Genomic DNA, 21,281 nt, shown 5'->3' on the forward strand with positions numbered 1-21,281 from the left:
TGAACATCTCCAAAACAAAGATCATGTGGTTTGGTAAGAAGAATGCCCCTCCCCACAGGTGTGATTACTACCTCTGAGGGTTTAGAGCTTGAGGTAGTCACCTCATACAAGTACTTAGGAGTATGGCTAGACGGTACACTGTCCTTCTCTCAGCACATATCAAAGCTGCAGGCCAAAGTTAAATCTAGACTTGGTTTCCTCTATTGTAATCGCTCCTATTTCATCCCAAATGCCAAACGAACCCTGATTCAGATGACCATCCTAACCATGCTAGATTATGAAGACATAATTTATAGATCGGCAGGTTAAGGTGCTCTCGAGCGGCTAGATGTTCTTTACAATTCGGCCATTAGATTTGCCACCAATGCTCCTTATAAGACACCTCACTGCACTCTATATTCCTCTGTAAACTGGTCATCTCTGTATACCTGTCGCAAGGTTGATGTTTATTTATAAAATCCTCTGAGGCCCCCCCCCCCCCAGTTGCTGTAGCCAGCGACTGGAACGAGCTGCAACAAACATTCAAACTGGACAGTTTTATCTCCATCTCTTCATTCAAAGACTCAATCATGGACACTCTTACTGACAGTTGTGGCTGCTTTGCGTGATGTGTTGTTGTCTCTACCTTCTTGCCCTTTGTGCTGTTGTCTGTGCCCAATAATATACCATGTGTTGTGTTGCCACCATGTTGTTGTAATGTTGTGTTGCTACCATGCTGTGTTGTCATGTGTTGCTGCCTTGCTATGTTGTCTTAGGTCTCTGTTTATGCAGTGTTCTCTATCTTGTCACGATGTGTGTTTTGTCATATATCTGATAGAGGCTATTTGGTAGGCTGTCATTATAAATAAGAATTTGGTCTTAACATACTTGTCTAGTTAATAATGAATATAATTAATTTGAAAGTAAACAAATGCACCAATCACAGACTAGCTTTAATTTGTGTATTGATGTTTTTTTAATCAAAAGGCAAAAAGCTGAGCTTAGTGGGGGAAGTCTGTGAAAGTGTCACCTAGACAGTTTTTCAATTTCACCAACTCTTGTGGAATGGATGGGCATAGAAAGGGGTGCACATGTTTCACTAGGCTAGTGTTTCACTATAGGCTTACTTCAAGAGTCCTCACAGTGAGCAAAGAAAATACACATTTATGGAAAACTACCTTCTAAACACAATTCATATTTTCTATGACTGATAATTGCATTATTGTCTATTACAATACATCAGTATAGCTTCTGTCTCCAGGCCATCAGACTGTTAAATAGTCACCACTAGCCGGCCTCCGTCCAATACCCCGCCCGGAACTTAGTCACTGTTACTAGTCACTGTTACGGTACTCTACCCTGCACCTTAGAGACCGCTTCCCTATGTATAGTCATAGTCATTGAACACTGGTCACTTTAATAATGTTTACATACCATTTTTACCCACTTCATATGTACAGTATATACTGCATTCTAGTCAAGTCAAGGCTCATTCAATACAACTACTGCTGTACACACCTTTTATATTCATATACTGTCGATACACACACACACCATCAAATACATACAGTATATATTCATTTTCCGGACTCTGACATTTCTTAATTTCTTTCTTTACATTTTGGGGATTTGTTTGTATTGTTAGGTATTACTGCACTGTTGGAGCTAGAAACATAAGCAATTCGCTGCACCTGTGATAACATCTGTAAAATATGAGTACGTGACCAATACATTTGATTTGACTTAAGTAACATTTTCAGTACACCTCTGAGCATAATGGCATGGAGAAAGTTACTACACTCGGTTGGTGGTGCCCAGGGTGATGTGGAGCCTCTGGTGGAAGGCGGGCACCCTCTCCCTCTACAGGGGCCAGTTGAGGAGGCAATGTGGGCGCAGCATTACCCCTGCGCAGGAGCAGACAGCGGGACAGTCCTGCACGTCCTGCAGGAAGACCAGCACCACCGCTGTCCTCAATCCCATGGTGCAGGGTGTGGTGGGCCATGAACCTGGGGGGAAACAGGGAGGAGAATGGTGGGAGGTGAGGGGAGGGAAAGGAAATGGGAGGAAGGGGTTTTAAGGGAGAGGAGGGGAAAGGGGAGAAATGTGGAAAGACAGAAGAGGGCCTTTGTCAGAGTGCAAGTAGAAGAGGCTCTAAGTACAGAAGCAGAACAGGAATTACATTTCAGATCTCAAATCATATACATGTAATTGACACTTTTATCCAGAGAGATGTGCAATCAAATCAGCCAAAAGGGTGAAACGCGATCAGTGATAGAATAAAATAATACAATAAAAGTTTTTTTTTTTTTAACTTTATGGAGTTCAGAATTATTGCATTTTACAATTATGTCATTTTGCAGACACTTTTGAATTATTATTAACCTTTTTTTTAATGCATAAATTGTTGTCCAGACGCTAAGAGAATTTTAAGTAGGTCATTTCAATTGTTTTGTACACTTACTTGAAAGTTAGAATTTTGTTTAATAGAATATGGTTCAACAAAAATCTATCTTTGCATTTGTCTCATGACATCTAGTGTTGATTTGAAGGCATTCTTGTTTTTTGGAGCGTCTGTTTTTCCCCCATCTGTATGCTATTCAGAATGTTTTCAGTAAAGTTGGGTTCTGACATTAGTCTTTACTTCAAAACTTTGTGAAAAAAGAATCAAACTTAAATCCTAAATCATGTGCCCTCAAGTGGGTCACGAAAAGCTAGGTTTTAAACGTGACATTCTCCCATTTTTTTTTTAGGGAGACTTAAGGGAAACTTAAAAAACAAAAAAGACTGACAAAAACCAGCCACATCCTTAAAACTGACTTCTAACTAAATGGCACAGGAACTATGGGACCCTGAAAGTAAGCCGTTGGCATTTGGGGCACTTAAAACGTTCCTTAACTTGAATAAAAAAAGGGACAGGAATAACTAAACTTTGCTCAATTAAAGAAAGAGGAAGGAGGCTTACTTCAAGGGTTTGTGGATTAAGAAAGGGAAGAAAAAGGGATAAACTCTGTCCTTTCTCACTCGTGTTGGATTTATATAAGCTACAACCTCATCCACAGGCTAATTTCTACCGAGATACAGCTGCTAGATTAACCTTCTCCCCTGGTTCAATTGATAATGAACACTCCCACTGGGCACAAACGTCATTTTCAAATCGAGTTTTGATTTACAATTGTTTGAGTAAAACGTAACGTAAAATCAACAAAAACAATTCACCATGTCATTGGTTTTAGGTTCAAAGATAGGTGGAAAAAAAATAAAATCCTAATAGTTTTCTGTGTTGGTTTGGGTGGCAGGTAGCCTAGTGGTTAGAGTGTTGGATTAATAACCAAAAGGTTGCAAGATCAAATCCCCAAGCTGACAAGGTAAAAATCTGTCTTTCTGCCCCTGAACAAGGCAGTTAACCCACTGTTCCTAGGCCATCATTAAAAATAGTCATTTGTTCCCAATTGACTTGCCTAGTTAAATAAAGATAAAATTCATTCAATGTCGTCACAGATTGTTGGTGTTGAAAGGATGTGGAAACAACATTGATTTAACCAGTTTTTGACCAGTGGGCTTTTAGTTACACGATCATGTTTTCAATTCATAAGCAGTCAGTAATTCATCAGTTCTGTATTATACTCTAAATGATTGTGTTACATGATACTACCCCATTTATATATGCTTATGGACACACCTGGGATTTGGGGGGTAGGGGATTTTTTTACAATGTTTATTTATTAGGATCTCTTTAAGCCCACCAAGGGCTAGTCTTACAAGAGTTCTTTACACATGTCAGAAATGTTTGGAAATAGTATAGAGCAGGGGTATTCAACTCTTACCTCCCGAGATCCGGAGCCCGATGGTTTTCTGCTTTACCTGATAATTAATTGTGCACACCTGGTGTCCCAGGTCTAAATCAGTCCCTGATATAGAAGGGTACAATGAGTTGTCTGAGGGGTATAGAGTACCACCTAAGAATGAAATGTTCCCTTGTGTGACATCATAAAGTACTTCTAAGAGGTCTGGACCTTAAAACCTTAGCGGCACAAATGATGCTTACGCAGCCGAGTTGTTAGTTCAGGCCCAGATCCAAGGCCTTCATTGGAAGCACACCCTATTGGTTTTGGGGATTGCCCCTTTTCCTGATATACTTTTTCAAGCTTCAATCATAGCTCTTCCCCCTTCATTTGCTACAAAAGTAACACCCCTTTTTTAACGGCATCTCACTGTGAATTGGCAAGGGGGCCCGCATCCTAAAAAAGTTGACGACTGTATTAGTAGCCTGCTATTGTGGCTCACTTCAGGGGTGCTCGTAGGGGTAGCCTACCCGATTCTCCCTGAGGAGCATTACATGGTCAGTGGTTGGACATCGTTCCATAATTGCACAGAACCTTTTGTTGTCTGCTATTGCTAAAGAATGAGACCCCGAAGCAAATGTACATTTATGAGTCAATATTGGACCACCGCCTAACTAACCAAGATGAATATCGGTGAATTGCTGAGTGGGTCGATTGTTTTGGTCTTACTCCTGACCATATTGGCCGGCGTCTTTACCTGGCAGTTCCTCAGCAGCTCTCTGCACAGATGGACCCAGATTAAGCCATTACCAGGGATAAATCCAAGCTACCCATTACTGGGCAATGCTCTGTCATTTGAAGCTAATACGAGAGGTAAGGTGTATGTATATATATATATATATATATATATATATATATATATATATATTCTTTTTTTGTATATTGTGGAGGGTGTGCTTTTATCAATTTAGCGTTGGGGAACTTCTAACCATGAAGACTTACATTATGCCATCCGTAATATCTTTAGGAAATACTTTGTAGCAGTAAAGAAAGACAAGAAATCAATTTATTCAAAAGATACGTGAATACAATATCCAATTTGAACGGTGAATCACGTTAATCTGTTTGTCCCAAATGTCCTAGAAATGAGGCTGTTCTCCTTAACACAATATATTGTCTGCATTGTTGCTGCATGGAGACTCGCAGCGCGGCAACTTCTTCAGACCTTGTGTGACTGTTCAATATTTTGGACGGCCCGCGCTTTAAAGAGGCAATCTGCAGACCATACGACAACAAAGTGGTCAAGCTGCCACTGTTTTGGTAAAAAGCTGATGGGGCTGGAAAATGTACCCACTCAACTTTATAGACATAGCTATGGATACAAGGACTGACCATCCATGATATCAAAATAATAGTTTTAACCATGTTTTGGTTTATAACTGTCTGTGAATAAAACATTGCTGTCTTATGACAGGCAGTTATCATCTGAGTGTGTGCACATGTGTGTTTATACCTGTCTGTGTCTGTCTGCGTGTTTTACATTTTTATTTTACAATTTAGTCCTTTAGCAGACGCTCTTATCCAGGGCGACCGTCACGCCCTGACCTTAAAGATCCTTTTTATTCTCTATTTTGGTTAGGTCGGGGTGTGACTAGGGCGGGTAATCTAGGTTGTTTTACTTCTATGCTGGCCTGGTATGGTTCCCGATCAGAGGCAGCTGTTTATCGTTGTCTCTGATTGGGGATCATATTTAGGCAGCCATTTCCCCACTATGTTTTGTGGGGTCTTGTTTATGTGTAGTTGCCTGTGAGCACGCCATAGCTTCACGTGTCGGTGGCTCTTTATTTGTATTTTTTTGTGCGGTTCACTTCTAATAAAATGTCGAACCAATTTCACTCTGCACTTTGGTCCGAATGTTATTACGACGACCGTGACGGCGACTTACAATAGTGAGTGCATACTTTTTCATCCTGTGTACTACATGTGCTTGCATGACAGTACAAAATACTATCCCTTGATGAACATCCATGTTTACCTCTTTCGGCCGGAAAAACAGAGAAAAGTGGGGAACAGGTAAGGATTTAAGTCCACCTGATATGAGGTGAAGCCAGCAGGTCTCAGACATTCATTCGGAGGTTGTTTAGGCCACGTACTACCCAGAGATGGTATAGTTTTGGGGGCTTACACTTTGGGGCTGCTGGGGGTGAGTCTCTTTGTTTCAATGCTAACCTACACCAGCTACTCAGCAGTTATCTGTATAAATGGAGGGAGATGAAGCCCATACCAGAGATTAAAACAACCCTGCTCATATGGACAAGTCCTATGCTTACAAGTTCCTGCACCCTTGGCTCGGCACTGGTCTACTAACCAGGTGTGTGTTTCAAAACCGATCACATTCGATAAAGATCAAACGCATATGCATTTGAGACAACATAAAATATGTATTTTTAACGCAGGATAAGAACATGGGATTCTTAGATAAGCCTTCGATAATTATTAGGAAAACACGTCCTTTTTTTACGACGAAGAACAATACATTCTGAGAAACGTCAATGCTTTCCAGTCAACACATTCCCTCCATATTTTCGGAACTTTTGTCAATCTCTCTCTGTATCACTTGTTCTGCATCTCCCTCTCTCGGATTCCCTTCCCTGTCTTTGTTTGTCTGTCTCACTCTCTTTCTTTGCCACCCTCCATCTCTCTCTTTGTCCCCCTCACCCCTCTGTTTCTTTTTTCCTCTATTTCTCCCCCCTCCCCTCGCTCCTCACCTCCCTCTCCCCAGCACGGGGGGACAAGTGGGGTCGGACGTTGCTCACCCCCCACCTTCCACTTCTCCATCCTGACGGAGTTCCTGGAGGTGATGAACGAGCAGGCCGAGGTGCTGGTGGAGAAGCTGGACAAGGAGGCAGGCAGGGGACCCTTCATCTGTTTCAACTACTCTGTGCCCTCGACATCATCTGTGGTGGGTCTGGGTCTGGATGTGGGGTGGTTCTAGCGGGTCCAAAGGCTCAGTGGGTTAAAAAGATTTCCTATTCTTGTGTCCATTTCAAGTCAACTAAAAAGATGTATAAAAATTGCAACCAAACGTACAATAAATATCTCTGTATATGATTTTCCTTTCAGAGACTGCAATGGGGAGGAAAATCTACGCTCAGAGTAACTATGACTCAGAGTATGTCCGATGTGTGTACAAACGAGTACTTCGTCCTGAATGCAACAGACAGACGTTGTCATGCCCAGTGTTGTTTTGATGAAGAGGGTATCGACGGCCGACCATTTGTCACTGTCCCTGCATCTCTCTCTCTCTCTCTCTCTCTCGCTCTGTGTCCTTCTGTCTGCACTGTTGATAGTTGGTTGTAAGTAGTAGCCAACTTGTACCACCCATTCTGTTATACTCTGTAAATGCTACTAATAAACAGACGTTTGGAGACAATATTCATTGCAGCAAATGTAATAGAGCAGAATAAAATGGAATCAAATTAATATAAATTTCTCTCCCTCACATCCCTTCTACTGTCCCCAGGATGAGTGACATCATCACACGGCGACAGAGGATGCCGTGGTTCTGGCCTGACTTTTTTTACAACTACTTTGGTGAGGGCTGGGAGCACAACAGGAGCCTCAAGGTCCTCCACTCCTTCACCTCCAATGTGAGTCATCAGTCAATCAAAAAGGGGCTTTTGACTATTTAGCTGCACCCAGGGAAATAAGCAGTCATCCATCCAGCCAAGGGCTTGTTCAGAAGGAAGACCATTACATAAGGTTCAGATAGAAATGTATTGTGTAGAACATAAACGATTGTCTGTACGATAGAATAAGAAATAATGTCAGCTCGATTCATTCTATTTCTATCTGCAATGTTTAGAACACCTCCTGTCAAATGTTTTCACTGAAAACACCGGCAGGTGATCTACGAGAGGGCGGAATGCATTACCTTACGTCGAGTCGGACAGCGAATCGGACCAGGGCATGAGGAAGAGGCGGGCCTTCCTGGACATGCTGCTGAAGACCACGGACGAGGAGGGCAACAAGCTCACCTACCGGGACATCCAGGAGGAAGTGGACACCTTCCTGTTTCAGGGTCAGAGGTCAAAACCACTATCACACACTCCATGTAGAATGTATTACAGATTCATCATTGGTGTTTTTTTATTGCCCCCCGTCTTGCAGGGTTATGATACTATAGCCATGAATTGGGCCATTCACCTGCTGGGCTCCTATCCAGAGGTGCAGAGGAAGGTTCAACAAGAGCTTCAGGGGGTGTTCGGTAATCCCCCCCCCCCCCCTATTTTTTTTAACTGCATGGGGCTCACTTTCCTGGACACAAATGCCATGTGAATTGCTCTCAGAATTTCCACTTCAATTCAAAATGGAAACTCAATCTCATGTTAGTTAAGAGGTGATATTCGACATTAAATCAAATTTCCCTAGACTTTGGCCTGGGAAAATTGATCAAATGCATTTGCAACATTGTGCGACAGTGGAACTGCAATTCAAGTGAGAGGGGCAAGGCAAAAGACAGTGAAATCATAATTTTCTGTGTTTTGTCATATTGACATGACTAATAGGATTTCTATTTATTTTTGTAAATGTATTTATTAATTTATTTTATTTAACTAGGCAAGTCAGTTAAGAACAAATTCTTATTTACAGTGACGCCCTAGGAACAGTGGGTTAACTGCCTTGTTCAGGGGCAGAACAAAGATACAATATATTTGTTATATATGCGTGGATAAAACAATTCTGTTTAATATTTTTAACATTTAATTATGTTTGGAGGAAAAATGGGGAGCCGAAGAACACCATCCCAACCGTGTAGCACGGGGGTGGCAGCATCGTGTAGCACGGAGGTGCTTTGCTGCAGGAGGGACTGGTGCACTTCACAAAATAGATGGCTTCATGAGGATGGAAAATTATGTGGATATATTGAAGCAACATCTCAAGACATCAGTCAGGAAGTTAAAGCTTGGTCGCAAATGGGTCTTCCAAATGGACATTGACCCCAAGCATACTTCCAAAGTTGTGGCAAAATTGCTTAAGAACAACAAAGTCAAGGTATTGGAGTGGCCATCACAAAGCCCTGACCTCAATCCTATAGAACATTTCTGGGCAGAACTGAAAAAGCGTGTGTGAGCAAGGAGGCCTACAAACCTGACTCAGTTACACCAGCTCTGTCAGGAGGAATGGGCCAAAATTCACCTAACTTATTGTGGGAAGCAGGTGGAAGGCTCCCGAAACGTTTGACCCAAGTTAAACAATTTAAAGGCAATGCTTTCAATACTAATTTAGTGTATGTAAACTTCTGACTCACTGGGAATGTGATGAAAGAAATAAAGCTGAAAGAAATAATTCTCTCTACTATTATTCTGACATTTGACATTCTCAAAATAAAGTGGTGATCCTAACTGACCTAAAGACAGGGACTTTTTTTTACCAGGATTAAATGTCAGGAATTGTGAAAAACTGAGTTTAAATGTATTTGGCTAAGGTGTATGTAAACTTCCGACTTCAACTGTATATGTAGAGAGAGAGATATTTTACATGTGTTCATTTGGGGCCATTTTACATTAGAAAAACAAATTCATTTTTTTTCATGTTTCTATTATAATGCATGCAGTAGAGGGTTAAAAGTGTTTTTTTTCCTAGTTGATTTAGACAGTGATGAAAGCAGAGATAGGTAATTGGGAGAGACAGTCAGAAACGGTGGTTGCTGGGATTGAACACTGGTCTCCGGTGTGGGAAGTCTAATTAGAGGAGCTGGACGCGTTACTGCTAGACAACGGGCCTCTGCAGGAGGTAATTATAACCCTCTAGTTTACCGTCGCTATTCCTGCTTCTATCTTGTTTTCTCTGCCTGGGGCCTTTTGGTTCTCTTCAATACTGACTCTCGTTCAAATCCTTCTCTCACGGGTTAGAGAGAGTTCAACCACAGTCACCCCAAAGTGGTTCTGTGGCATATCAAAATGGTTTGCTGTATATACAGCAGTAGTTCCCAGTAGTTCCCAATCCCCCCCCCCTTATAGGGTCGGTAAGGGAATTGTGAGGGTCCCAATTTCTGTCCCCCCATTCACCACAGAACTTTCATAATGGGGTGTAACATGCATTCTTGTACCCCAGTGCTCAGATGAGTCCAACCGGACAATAAACACAGAGGATATGAAGAAGCTGCGCCACCTGGAGTGTGTCATCAAAGAGTCCCTGCTCCTGTTCCCCTCCGTCACCTTCTTCGCCCGCAGCATCTGACATGAATGACACATTCTTAACCATTCAAGTTTATTTCAGTCTGTCCTTCATTTTCAAACTGATTTAAATGTACAGGATTAGGTATACACTGTCTTTAATTTATACTAATTCTTGTACATGTTCACATTGAGTGGCCTCCCAACAAACATTCCCACAATTTGAAAGAATGTTCCTTTACGTAACATTTTCATAGGATTGTCACAGTGAGGACGGTTTCCAAGATACCATTCCATTAATGACAGCTGTAATATTGCATTGGCTTCTTTTTTTGGTATTTTACCCACTTTTTCTCCCCAATTTCGATCTTGTCACATCGCTGAAACTCCCCAACAGGCTCTGGAGGCAAAGGTCAAGTCACGCATCCTCGGAAACATGACCCGCCAAACCACGTTTTCTAACACCTGCCCACTTAACCCAGAATCACCAATGTATTAGAGGAAACACTGTTCACCTGACGACCGAGGTCAGCCTGCAAGCGCCCAGCCCGTCACAAGGAGTCACTAGAGCGCGATGAGCCAAGTAAAGCCCCCCGGCCAAACCCTCCCCTAACCCGGATGATGCTGGACCAATTGTGCACCGCCCTATGGGACTCCCGATCACGGCTGGTTGTGATAAAGCCCGAGATCGAATCTGGGTCTGTAGTGATGTCTCTAGCCCTGCAATGCAGTGCCTTAGACCGTTGCGCCACTTGGGAGGCCTCAGATTGTGGCTTCTATCAATGTAATTGTCTGCATCATTTCCAAATTGCTATTTTTAAAACAAGCCATAGAAAGTGGGTTGCCATTTCAGTTTAATTAGCCAGAAAAGACAGAACAAACATTACAACATATATTATGATTAAACTCAAATATACTATTTGATTAGAAAAAATGGAAAAACTTTAATCATTGTAAATTATATCATAAATAGTAATCGTGGAGTTGTCACACATGCAGCTCACAAAAATATATGGAAATGTCTGCTCTATCCAAAATTACAAACAACTAATTGCAGCATTACCACAAAAAAAAAATGGAAGAGGCAAGTGGAAGGGGGAGAAAGTAATGAACTTGTCTGCCAGCCCTGAATTAAAGACCAACATTATTTAAAGAAAATTGTGATACATAAAAAGGTATGCCAGTTTAATTTAAGGACCAAAAAATTGACAGTTGTGCCATATAGATTGCAAAATAGTTTGGAAGAGATTCTTGATGTACCGATTCCATGGCACATGGTTTATGAACTGATACACAAAATGATGCCAGAATCAAAACTTAGCGTTTAAACAAAATTCTTGCAAGCCGAAAATTCCCAGCTCTGCATATTTTGCTGCGAAGCGACAGAATCATCCGATAGTTTGTTTTGGTACTGTCCACATGAAGCTTGTTTTTGGTCACAGGTTAAGAAATGGCTGAAGAACTGCAACATTTACCTGGAGCTACCTCTGCAAATAGCACTGCTGGGTGATCGGAAAAGTCATAGTCAATCGATTAATAATATTGTAATACTCGTAGCAAAAATGTTTATCTTTAATTTACATTCGGTAGAAACTATGAGAATAGAAAGGTTGAACTTTTTTGACACATCACAGCACAGTTGAACAAAACTGGATGGTCTTCAGAGATAGATGGTAGGGGTTGAGTGGAGCTGAAGGATGGGACTAAAAACAAACCAAATATAACTAATGTAAAGTATACTGTGTCCATAAAATGGATATAGTATGTAGAAGCCTAAGTGTTGTTGTCCATTAGTTTACTCCAATTAGGGGAGGGGTGGTAGGGCTAGGGGGAAATAGTGAAGGAAAAACAAAGGAAAAATATAATGTCAAAATATAACTTTACACAGAACGTGGTTACCATGTTCTCAGAATATTCAATATTAACGTTCATATTCTATATTCTGAGAACATGGTAACCACGTTCTGGGTATGTTTGGTGTGATGCTGATAAAATATTCTCAAAACAATCAGGAAACTGGACACATGAATGTTCTTGAAATGTGTCTAGAACATGAATATCTTATATTCTGAGAACGTGGTAACCATGTTTGGTGTGACGTTGATAGAATATTCTCCTAACTATCAGAAAACTGAACACATTAATGTTCTTGCAACAATCCCACGAAACACGTCTAGAACATTAATACCTTATATTCTGAGAACATGGCAACCATGTTCTGTGTATGTTTGGTGTGATGTTGATGGAATATTCTCTTAACCCTCAGGAAACTGGACTGGAATATTAATATTGTAGGCTATATTCTGAGAACATGGTAACCACATTCTGGGTAAATCCTGCTTGACGACAAAATAATTTCCTCCTACCTCTAAGGCAAAAACATTCTAAATAGGTTAGAGTTCAAGTTGTTCTTCGTGGTTCGGCAATAAAAAAGGAAAGGAAGGGTGCTCAACAACAACGAAAAAAACCACGAGAATGGCTTACCAAGAAAATTACAAAAGGACTAATTTGAGCTAATAAGGAGTTGGAACACTCACCAAAAAAAGGCAGAGTGATTCATTTTTGCTCACTATAATCCATTGTACATGTGACTGATGTTTAGGCATCAAGCTAACGTCTTCCTCAAATTGGTCCTTTTGAAAGTCTTTCTTGGTAAGCCATCCACATACTAAATAGGTTCTCTGGAGGTTTTTGCCAACACCCAAAGAATGTTCCTGTAGCTAACGGCAAAATGGACACTCAAACATCAGGGGAAAATAACAGGTAACACTACAAAAAAAATGTTTTATCTCCCCAGAATTGTTAGCTGGTCAAATCAAATCAAATGTTATTTGTCACATACACATGGTTAGCAGATGTTAATGCGAGTGTAGCGAAATGCTTGTGCTTCTAGTTCCGACAATGCAGTAATAACCATCAAGTAATCTAACTAACAATTCCAAAAACTACTGTCTTATACACAGTGTAAGGGGATAAAGAATATATACATAAGGATATATGAATGAGTGATGGTACAGGGCAGCATAGGCAAGATACAGTAGATGGTATCGAGTACAGTATATACATATGAGATGAGTATGTAAACAAAGTGGCATAGTTAAAGTGGCTAGTGATACATGTATTACATAAGGATGCAGTCGATGATATAGAGTACAGTATATACGTACAGTATATACATATGCATATGAGATTAATAATGTAGGGTAAGTAACATTATATAAAGTTTAAAGTGGCTAGTGATATATTTACATCATTTCCCATCAATTCCCATTATTAAAGTGGCTGGAGTTGAGTCAGTGTCAGTGTGTTGGCAGCAGCCACTCAATGTTAGTGGTGGCTGTTTAACAGTCTGATGGCCTTGAGATAGAAGCTGTTTTTCAGTCTCTCGGTCCCAGCTTTGATGCACCTGTACTGACCTCGCCTTCTGGATGACAGCGGGGTGAACAGGCAGTGGCTCGGGTGGTTGATGTCCTTGATGATCTTTATGGCCTTCCTGTAACATCGGGTGGTGTAGGTGTCCTGGAGGGCAGGTAGTTTGCCCCCGGTGATGCGTTGTGCAGACCTCACTACCCTCTGGAGAGCCTTACGGTTGAGGGCGGAGCAGTTGCCGTACCAGGCGGTGATACAGCCTGCCAGAATGCTCTCGATTGTGCATCTGTAGAAGTTTGTGAGTGCTTTTGGTGACAAGCCAAATTTCTTCAGCCTCCTGAGGTTGAAGAGGCGCTGCTGCGCCTTCTTCACGATGCTGTCTGTGTGAGTGGACCAATTCAGTTTGTCTGTGATGTGTATGCCGAGGAACTTAAAACTTGCTACCCTCTCCACTACTGTTCCATCGATGTGGATAGGAGGGTGTTCCCTCTGCTGTTTCCTGAAGTCCATGGTCTGTGCCATATTGAAGATGAACCTACGGTGTATCCAGCGCCCTCTCCATTTCAGTCATCTCGTTTTGCTATTCTTTGTTTGTTATTTGTGTTCATTAGTTCATTTATCCACCTATACATTTTGTGGACCTAATAGCCTAGCTTGTGTTTCACTGTTGTACCTGTAGACAGACGGGTTCAAGGTTCCCAAAGGTGCCAACGCCATCATCATGCCCTACTCCCTCCTACATCATCATGCCCTACTCCCTCCTACATCATCATGCCCTACTCCCTCCTACATCATCATGCCCTACTCCCTCCTACATCATCATGCCCTACTCCCTCCTACATCATCATGCCCTACTCCCTCCACCGTGACCTGCGCCACTTCCCCCAGCCAGAGGTTTTCCCCTCCGGAGCGCTTCCTGCCGGAAAACTGCGTCGGGAGACGACCTTACGCCTTCGTTCCCTTCCCCGCTGGACTCCGCGATCGCATTGGTCAGAATAGGAGACATTTTATATATTCAATTAAAGTAGCACTTAAAGTAGTACAACATTTTAGAAAATTGGTAAATCAACATCATTCCATTTGAGATTAATGACACAAGATTGGTCACCTTTGGCGGCAATTTTCAACTTGAAGCCAAAATAAAAGATTTTTAAAAATAAAACAAGGATTGGGTTGTACAATGTCACAGGTATTTATCAATGTTTTATCAGCTTGATAGTGGACTGTCCACTACAGTGGGCCTGTCCAACGAAGATGCTTACAAGCTATCACTACCTTAATGATAGTGACAAACTAAAGTTTAACTTCAGACAACAACAAAAAACAAGACATAATTAAAACAAAATGGAGGATTAAAAGTGTGTATCCTCACATGCTCTTGTTACACCCGTGCCCCCAGGTCAGCGCTTTGCCGTGATGGAGGAGAAGGTGATCCTGGCATCCATCTTGCGCTACTTCAACGTGGAGGTTGTGTCAGAAGCGGGAAGACCTCCGTCCACTAAGGGAGCTCATCCTTCGCCCCCGAGAATGGCATCTGGATCAAACTGGAGTAGAGGAATCAGCATCAGCACTCACAGGCTGCGTCCCAATGATCTCATTTCCCCTGAAGGGCACTTCACTACTTCCTACGAATCTAAAAGCATTGGATTAATGGAAACGTGGGCTAGAGGGGAGTTTCTACCATGTTTTTTTTTTTTTACACAAGTCATTTCCTTTTCAATCAGTGAAGGAAAGTGAACAAGTGCACACTTTGAGAGGAAGGAGAGATAATTGGGACATAGCCATAGAGATGTACTAGAGAGCTCATATCTTTGCATATCTACCTCGATGTGAAAGTAATACATTTCTTCTTCTTTGACTTTAACAAGTGTATTGGCAACAAATGTTCAGCCAAAGTTCCCAAATAATATAGACAGAACTTCAGCCTCTTCCAGGCTAATCAGTCTTTTATGGGGGCTCTAGATCTTTCTTTGATGACAAATTGGTTATTAGTGACTAATTGGGTTACCGTAAAGCAAGGTGGTGAGCCAATCAGAAAATTGCATGTTGCCGCCTGATCTCTGGTCAGTTTTGCATTGCCCCCCACCTACATCCTAGATCTAGAAAAACCCTTGAAATGAAGACCTCTCACAGTGACAGGGTTATAAATGTTTACGCGATGAAGATTGCGATGAAATAAAAATGAAAACATCCTGACATATTCGTGTCCGACAACACAAGTGTCCTTGTTAGGACTCTCAGTTATTGGAAGCTATTATCGTTTCTCGAGAAGACGGTACGTTCAGTATGTTATTATCTGAGGACATATTAAAATAGTACTGATAATAGGCTGTGGTTGTCAGGTTCATTGTTGCATGTGATGTGGTGAAAAGGGACCTACTGTTTATTCTCCACAAGGGGGTGATAGTGGTCCTCTTTTCCCTCCTGTTATTGACAGGGAGTGTGTATGTGTGCCCACGCATGTCAGTGACAGTCTCACGATGTGTGTTAGTGTGCATGTCAGTGGTTGTTTGTGTACGAGTGTGTGTGCGTGTGAGTGTGTCCACATCAGTGGCTGTGTGGTGCGTGTATTGTCTGTATGCTACATTTGTTGGGGGCATGTTCACTCGATGAATGGGTGAGCACTCAAGGACAAGACACTGCCACCGCCTGCCCTGCAATCTGCACGACCACAACGAACCACATCGTCAGAACAACAGAAGAAGAAAATAAAAACACGCCACAGGGCTGCCAAATCTGAATGAGAGAACTCTGATGTGGCAACCCTCCCATATTTTTTTCAGACTCCTCCTTTGCCTCTTACCTCTCTCTCCATCTCCCTCTTAGCTCCCTCTCCCCTCCAGCTCCAGTCATCTCCCTTTTAAAGAGAATCTCAGATGCCGTATTCACAAACTGTCTCAGAAGTGGTGATCTAGGATCCTGTTTAGTCTTTTGCTCATTATGAATACGTTTAGCTGATCCTAGAACGAACCGGATTCTAGATCAGCACTCCTACTCTGAGACACCCAGAGCTCCGATCAATGCAATCGACCTTGTGTGGCGCTCCCCTAAACAATAGCTTTCAAAGACAGGGAGCGAGCGGAAAGAGAGAAAGCCTAACCACTATCTGCAAAGGCTGTTGTTAAATGCCCCAAAGAGGATGTGTCCAAAATACAAATAAGAAATATTGCTGGATAACAGGGAGGGCAGAGAAGGAAAGAGAGGAAAGTATTGATCGTTTATTTCTGAAGAGTGATAATGTTGAGGTGGGGGCAGGGGTTGTTTAGGGATGACGGGCATTCTCTTGTCCTTTCTTGTGGTTCCACATCTGTGGGAAGCTGGTGGGAGGAGCTATAGGAGGACAGGCTCATTGTAATGGCTGTAATGGAATAGATGGACTGGTATCAAACAGATTAAACATATGGCCACCACGCAACCGTCCTCCTATAGCACTTCCAACCAGCCTCCACCGTTCCACATACTCCATGGGGTGTTGTGTGTGTGTGTGGTGTGCATGTGTGTGTACGAGGATATGCATATGTTTACAAGCATACTGTATATATGAGTTCCTAAAAAATTTTTTTTTTAAAACAGCAAAGCAAGGGAATTCTGTCGTATCACCTCTCGGACTTCGAATCAAACAATCTCATTGGTTCGTGCCGAGACATACCTCTCAAAATACACAGGGACGGACTTATAAATAACCCTCGCTCTCAGCCACATTCTCTCACACACACACACACACGCACATACCACCAGTGATCATCCCTGTCTCACAGAATACACCTCTCTCTCGCTCTGGCCCCGCCGGGCTCTCCAGTCCCTGTGGTAACCTACGAAAACAAGACAGTGGCAAGTCAACTACAAAAACACCAGGGAAATAGTAAAGCTCGCCTCTGGACCTCTGCACCATGCTTCAGAGCACAGTGATGCAAGAGAGAGAGAATAGGGAAATAAAGAGCAGGAGGGAGAGAGTAAGTGAGAAGAATGAGAGAGGTTGAGAAATTCATCACTCCCTTCATCACCTCTCCATTACTCCCTTCATCACCTCTCCATTACCCTCTTCATTACTCTCTTCATCACCTCTCCATCACCCTCTTCATTACTCCCTTCATCACCTCTCCATCACATCTCCATTACCCTCTTCATCACCTCTCCATTACCCTCTGTTACGAATCCCTTTTGGCCCGACAGTCTAGGGGGGATGGTAATGAGACCCGTAACATAACTCATGCAATTTATAATAGTGACAAAGTAAAAGTGAGAACGAAAGAACCACGACTACTGAAATATACCGTCAAACTCAGGGTTTATTGGAAAACACACGGTAATGGGGGGAGCAGGAAAAGGGGCTGAGCTGGACCCAAGGAAAGAAATAATAAGTATTCAAAAACACCCCTAAGCTAGACTAGCCTATTTCAACAACAGCTAACTAACCAACCAAAAAATACAGTGGGTGGTCCGCCCAGTTCTAACTAGGGTATTTAACAAAGTTTACCTACGGGTAGTGTATGCCCATGGGCGACTTGTCTTGGTTCCCCCTTTTCCCACCAGCAAACATACACCATAACCAAAAACAATACTCACAGGTGATGACAAAGTGCTATGGAGGTGCTCAAACAAAAGATAGCTCAATACATAAAGAGAGCGTGAAACAGAGAGGCCTGCAGACATGGCATTTACAGAGAGATTCAGCTCTAGAGCAAACAACTGATGGGGTTTTTAAACCAAGGGAAAGGAACTGTGATTGGGTAGGAAACAGGAGGAGGTGTGTCTTCTGATTGATAATTGGTGACTGATTGGGAAGTGATGATTTTCACCTGTGAGGGGAGAAGGAGAGAAAAGAAACACACACACACAGGATACTTGTATCCGTAACATCCTCTTCATTACTCCCTTCATCATCCATTACCCTCTTCATCACTCCCTTCATTACTCCCTTCATCACCTCTCCATTACCCTCTTCATTACTCCCTTCATCACCTCTCCATTACCCTCTTCATCACTCCCTTCATCACCTCTCCATTACTCCCTTCATCACCCCTTCATTACTCCCTTCCTCACCCCTCCATTACCCTCTTCATTACCCCTCTATCACTCCCTTCATCACCCCTCCATCACCCCCTTCATCACTCCTCCATCACTCCCTTCATCACTTCTCCATTACTCCCTTCATCACCCCTTCATTACTCCCTTCCTCACCCCTCCATTACCCTTTTCATTACTCCCTTCATCACCCCTCTATCACTCCCTTCATCACCTCTCCATCACTCCCTTCATCACCTCTCCAGAACTCCCTTCAACACCCCTTCATCACCCCCTTCATCACTCCATCCATCACCCCCTCCATCACCCCTCCATCACCCCCTCCATCACCCCTCCATCACCCCCATTTCATCACCCCTCCATTACCCTCTTCCTTACTCCCTTCATCACCTCTCCATTACCCTCTTCATTACTCCCTTCATCACCCCTTCATTACTCCCTTCATCACCTCTCCATTACCCTCTTCCTTACTACCTTCATTACCTCTCCATTACCCTCTTCCTTACTACACTACCTTCCTCACCTCTCCATTACCCTCTTCCTTACTACCTTCATCACCTCTCCATTACCCTCTTCCTTACTACCTCCATCACCCCTCCATCACCCCCTCCATCACCCCTCCATCACCCCCATTTCATCACCCCTCCATTACCCTCTTCCTTACTCCCTTCATCACCTCTCCATTACCCTCTTCATTACTCCCTTCATCACCCCTTCATTACTCCCTTCATCACCTCTCCATTACCCTCTTCCTTACTACCTTCATTACCTCTCCATTACCCTCTTCCTTACTACACTACCTTCATCACCTCTCCATTACCCTCTTCCTTACTACCTTCATCACCTCTCCATTACCCTCCACATCACTCCCTTCATCACCCCTTCATTACTCCCTTCATCACCTCTCCATCACCCTCTTCCTTACTACCTTCATCACTTCTCTTCATCACTCCCTTCATTACCCCCTTCATCACCCCTTCATTACTCCCTTCCTCACCCCTCCATTACCCCTCTATCACTCCCTTCATCACCCCTCCATCACCCCCTTCATCACTCCTCCATCACTCCCTTCATCACTCCTCCATCACTCCCTTCATCACCCCTTCATTACTCCCTTCCTCACCCCTCCATTACCCTCTTCATTACTCCCTTCATCACCCCTCTATCACTCCCTTCATCACCCCTCCATCACCCCCTTCATCACTCCTCCATCACTCCCTTCATCATCCCTTCATCATCGCTCCATCACCCCCTTCATCACCCCTCCATCACTCCCTTCATCACCCCTCTATCAATCCCTTCATCACCCCTCCATCACTCCCTTCATCACCCCTCCAGCACTCCCTTCAACACCCCTCCATCACCCCCTCATCACTCCCTCCATCACCCCCTCCATCACCCCTCCATCACCCCCATTTCATCACCCCTCCATTACCCTCTTCCTTACTACCTTCATCACCTCTCCATTACCCTCTTCCTTACTACCTTCATCACCTCTCCATTACCCTCTTCCTTACTACCTTCATCACCTCTCCATTACCCTCTTCATCACTCCCTTCATCACCCCTTCATTACTCCCTTCATCACCTCTCCATTACCCTCTTCCTTACTACCTTCATCACCCCTCTTCATCACTCCCTTCATTACCCCCTTCATCACCCCTTCATTACTCCCTTCCTCACCCCTCCATTACCCCTCTATCACTCCCTTCATCACCCCTTCATTACTCCCTTCCTCACCCCTCCATTACCCTCTTCATTACTCCCTTCAACACCCCTCCATCACCCCCTTCATCACTCCTCCATCACTCCCTTCATCACCCCTTCATCACCCCCTTCATCACCCCTCCATCACTCCCTTCATCACCCCTCTATCACTCCCTTCATCACCCCTTCATCACCCCCTTCATCACCCCTCCATCACTCCCTTCATCACCCCTCCAGCACTCCCTTCAACACCCCTCCATCACCCCCTTCATCACTCCCTCCATCACCCCCTCCATCACCCCTCCATCACCCCTCCATGACCCCCATTTCATCACCCCTCCATTACCCTCTTGCCTTACTCCCTTCATCACCTCTCCATTACCCTCTTCATTACTCCCTTCATCACCCCTTCATTACTACCTTCATCACCTCTCCATTACCCTCTTCCTTACTACCTTCATCACCTCTCCATTACCCTCTTCCTTACTACCTTCATCACCTCTCCATTACCCTCTTCCTTACTACTTTCATCACCTCTCCATTACCCTCTTCCTTACTACCTTCATCACCCCTCTTCATCACTCCCTTCATTACCCCCTTCATCACCCCTTCATTACTCCCTTCCTCACCCCTCCATTACCCCTCTATCACTCCCTTCATCACCCCTTCATTACTCCCTTCCTCACCCCTCCATTACCCTCTTCATTACTCCCTTCAACACCCCTCCATCACCCCCTTCATCACTCCTCCATCACTCCCTTCATCACCCCTTCATCACCCCCTTCATCACCCCTCCATCACTCCCTTCATCACCCCTCTATCACTCCCTTCATCACCCCTTCATCACCCCCTTCATCACCCCTCCATCACTCCCTTCATCACCCCTCCAGCACTCCCTTCAACACCCCTCCATCACCCCCTTCATCACTCCCTCCATCACCCCCTCCATCACCCCTCCATCACCCCTCCATGACCCCCATTTCATCACCCCTCCATTACCCTCTTGCCTTACTCCCTTCATCACCTCTCCATTACCCTCTTCATTACTCCCTTCATCACCCCTTCATTACTACCTTCATCACCTCTCCATTACCCTCTTCCTTACTACCTTCATCACCTCTCCATTACCCTCTTCCTTACTACTTTCATCACCTCTCCATTACCCTCTTCCTTACAACCTTCATCACCTCTCCATTACCCTCTTCCTTACTACCTTCATCACCTCTCCATTACCCTCTTCA

The 21,281-nt window shown here is 43.5% G+C and overlaps 1 pseudogene; it reads left to right on the plus strand.

Moving 5' to 3' along the window:
• Nucleotides 1–1,801: 1,801 nt before the first annotated feature.
• On the plus strand, nucleotides 1,802–14,862 carry LOC139374419 (cytochrome P450 4V2-like; annotated as a pseudogene).
• The last annotated feature ends 6,419 nt before the right edge of the window (nucleotides 14,863–21,281 follow it).

This window comes from Oncorhynchus clarkii, chromosome 19 (genome assembly GCF_045791955.1).
Source record: "Oncorhynchus clarkii lewisi isolate Uvic-CL-2024 chromosome 19, UVic_Ocla_1.0, whole genome shotgun sequence".
Taxonomy (NCBI): Eukaryota; Metazoa; Chordata; class Actinopteri; order Salmoniformes; family Salmonidae; genus Oncorhynchus; species Oncorhynchus clarkii.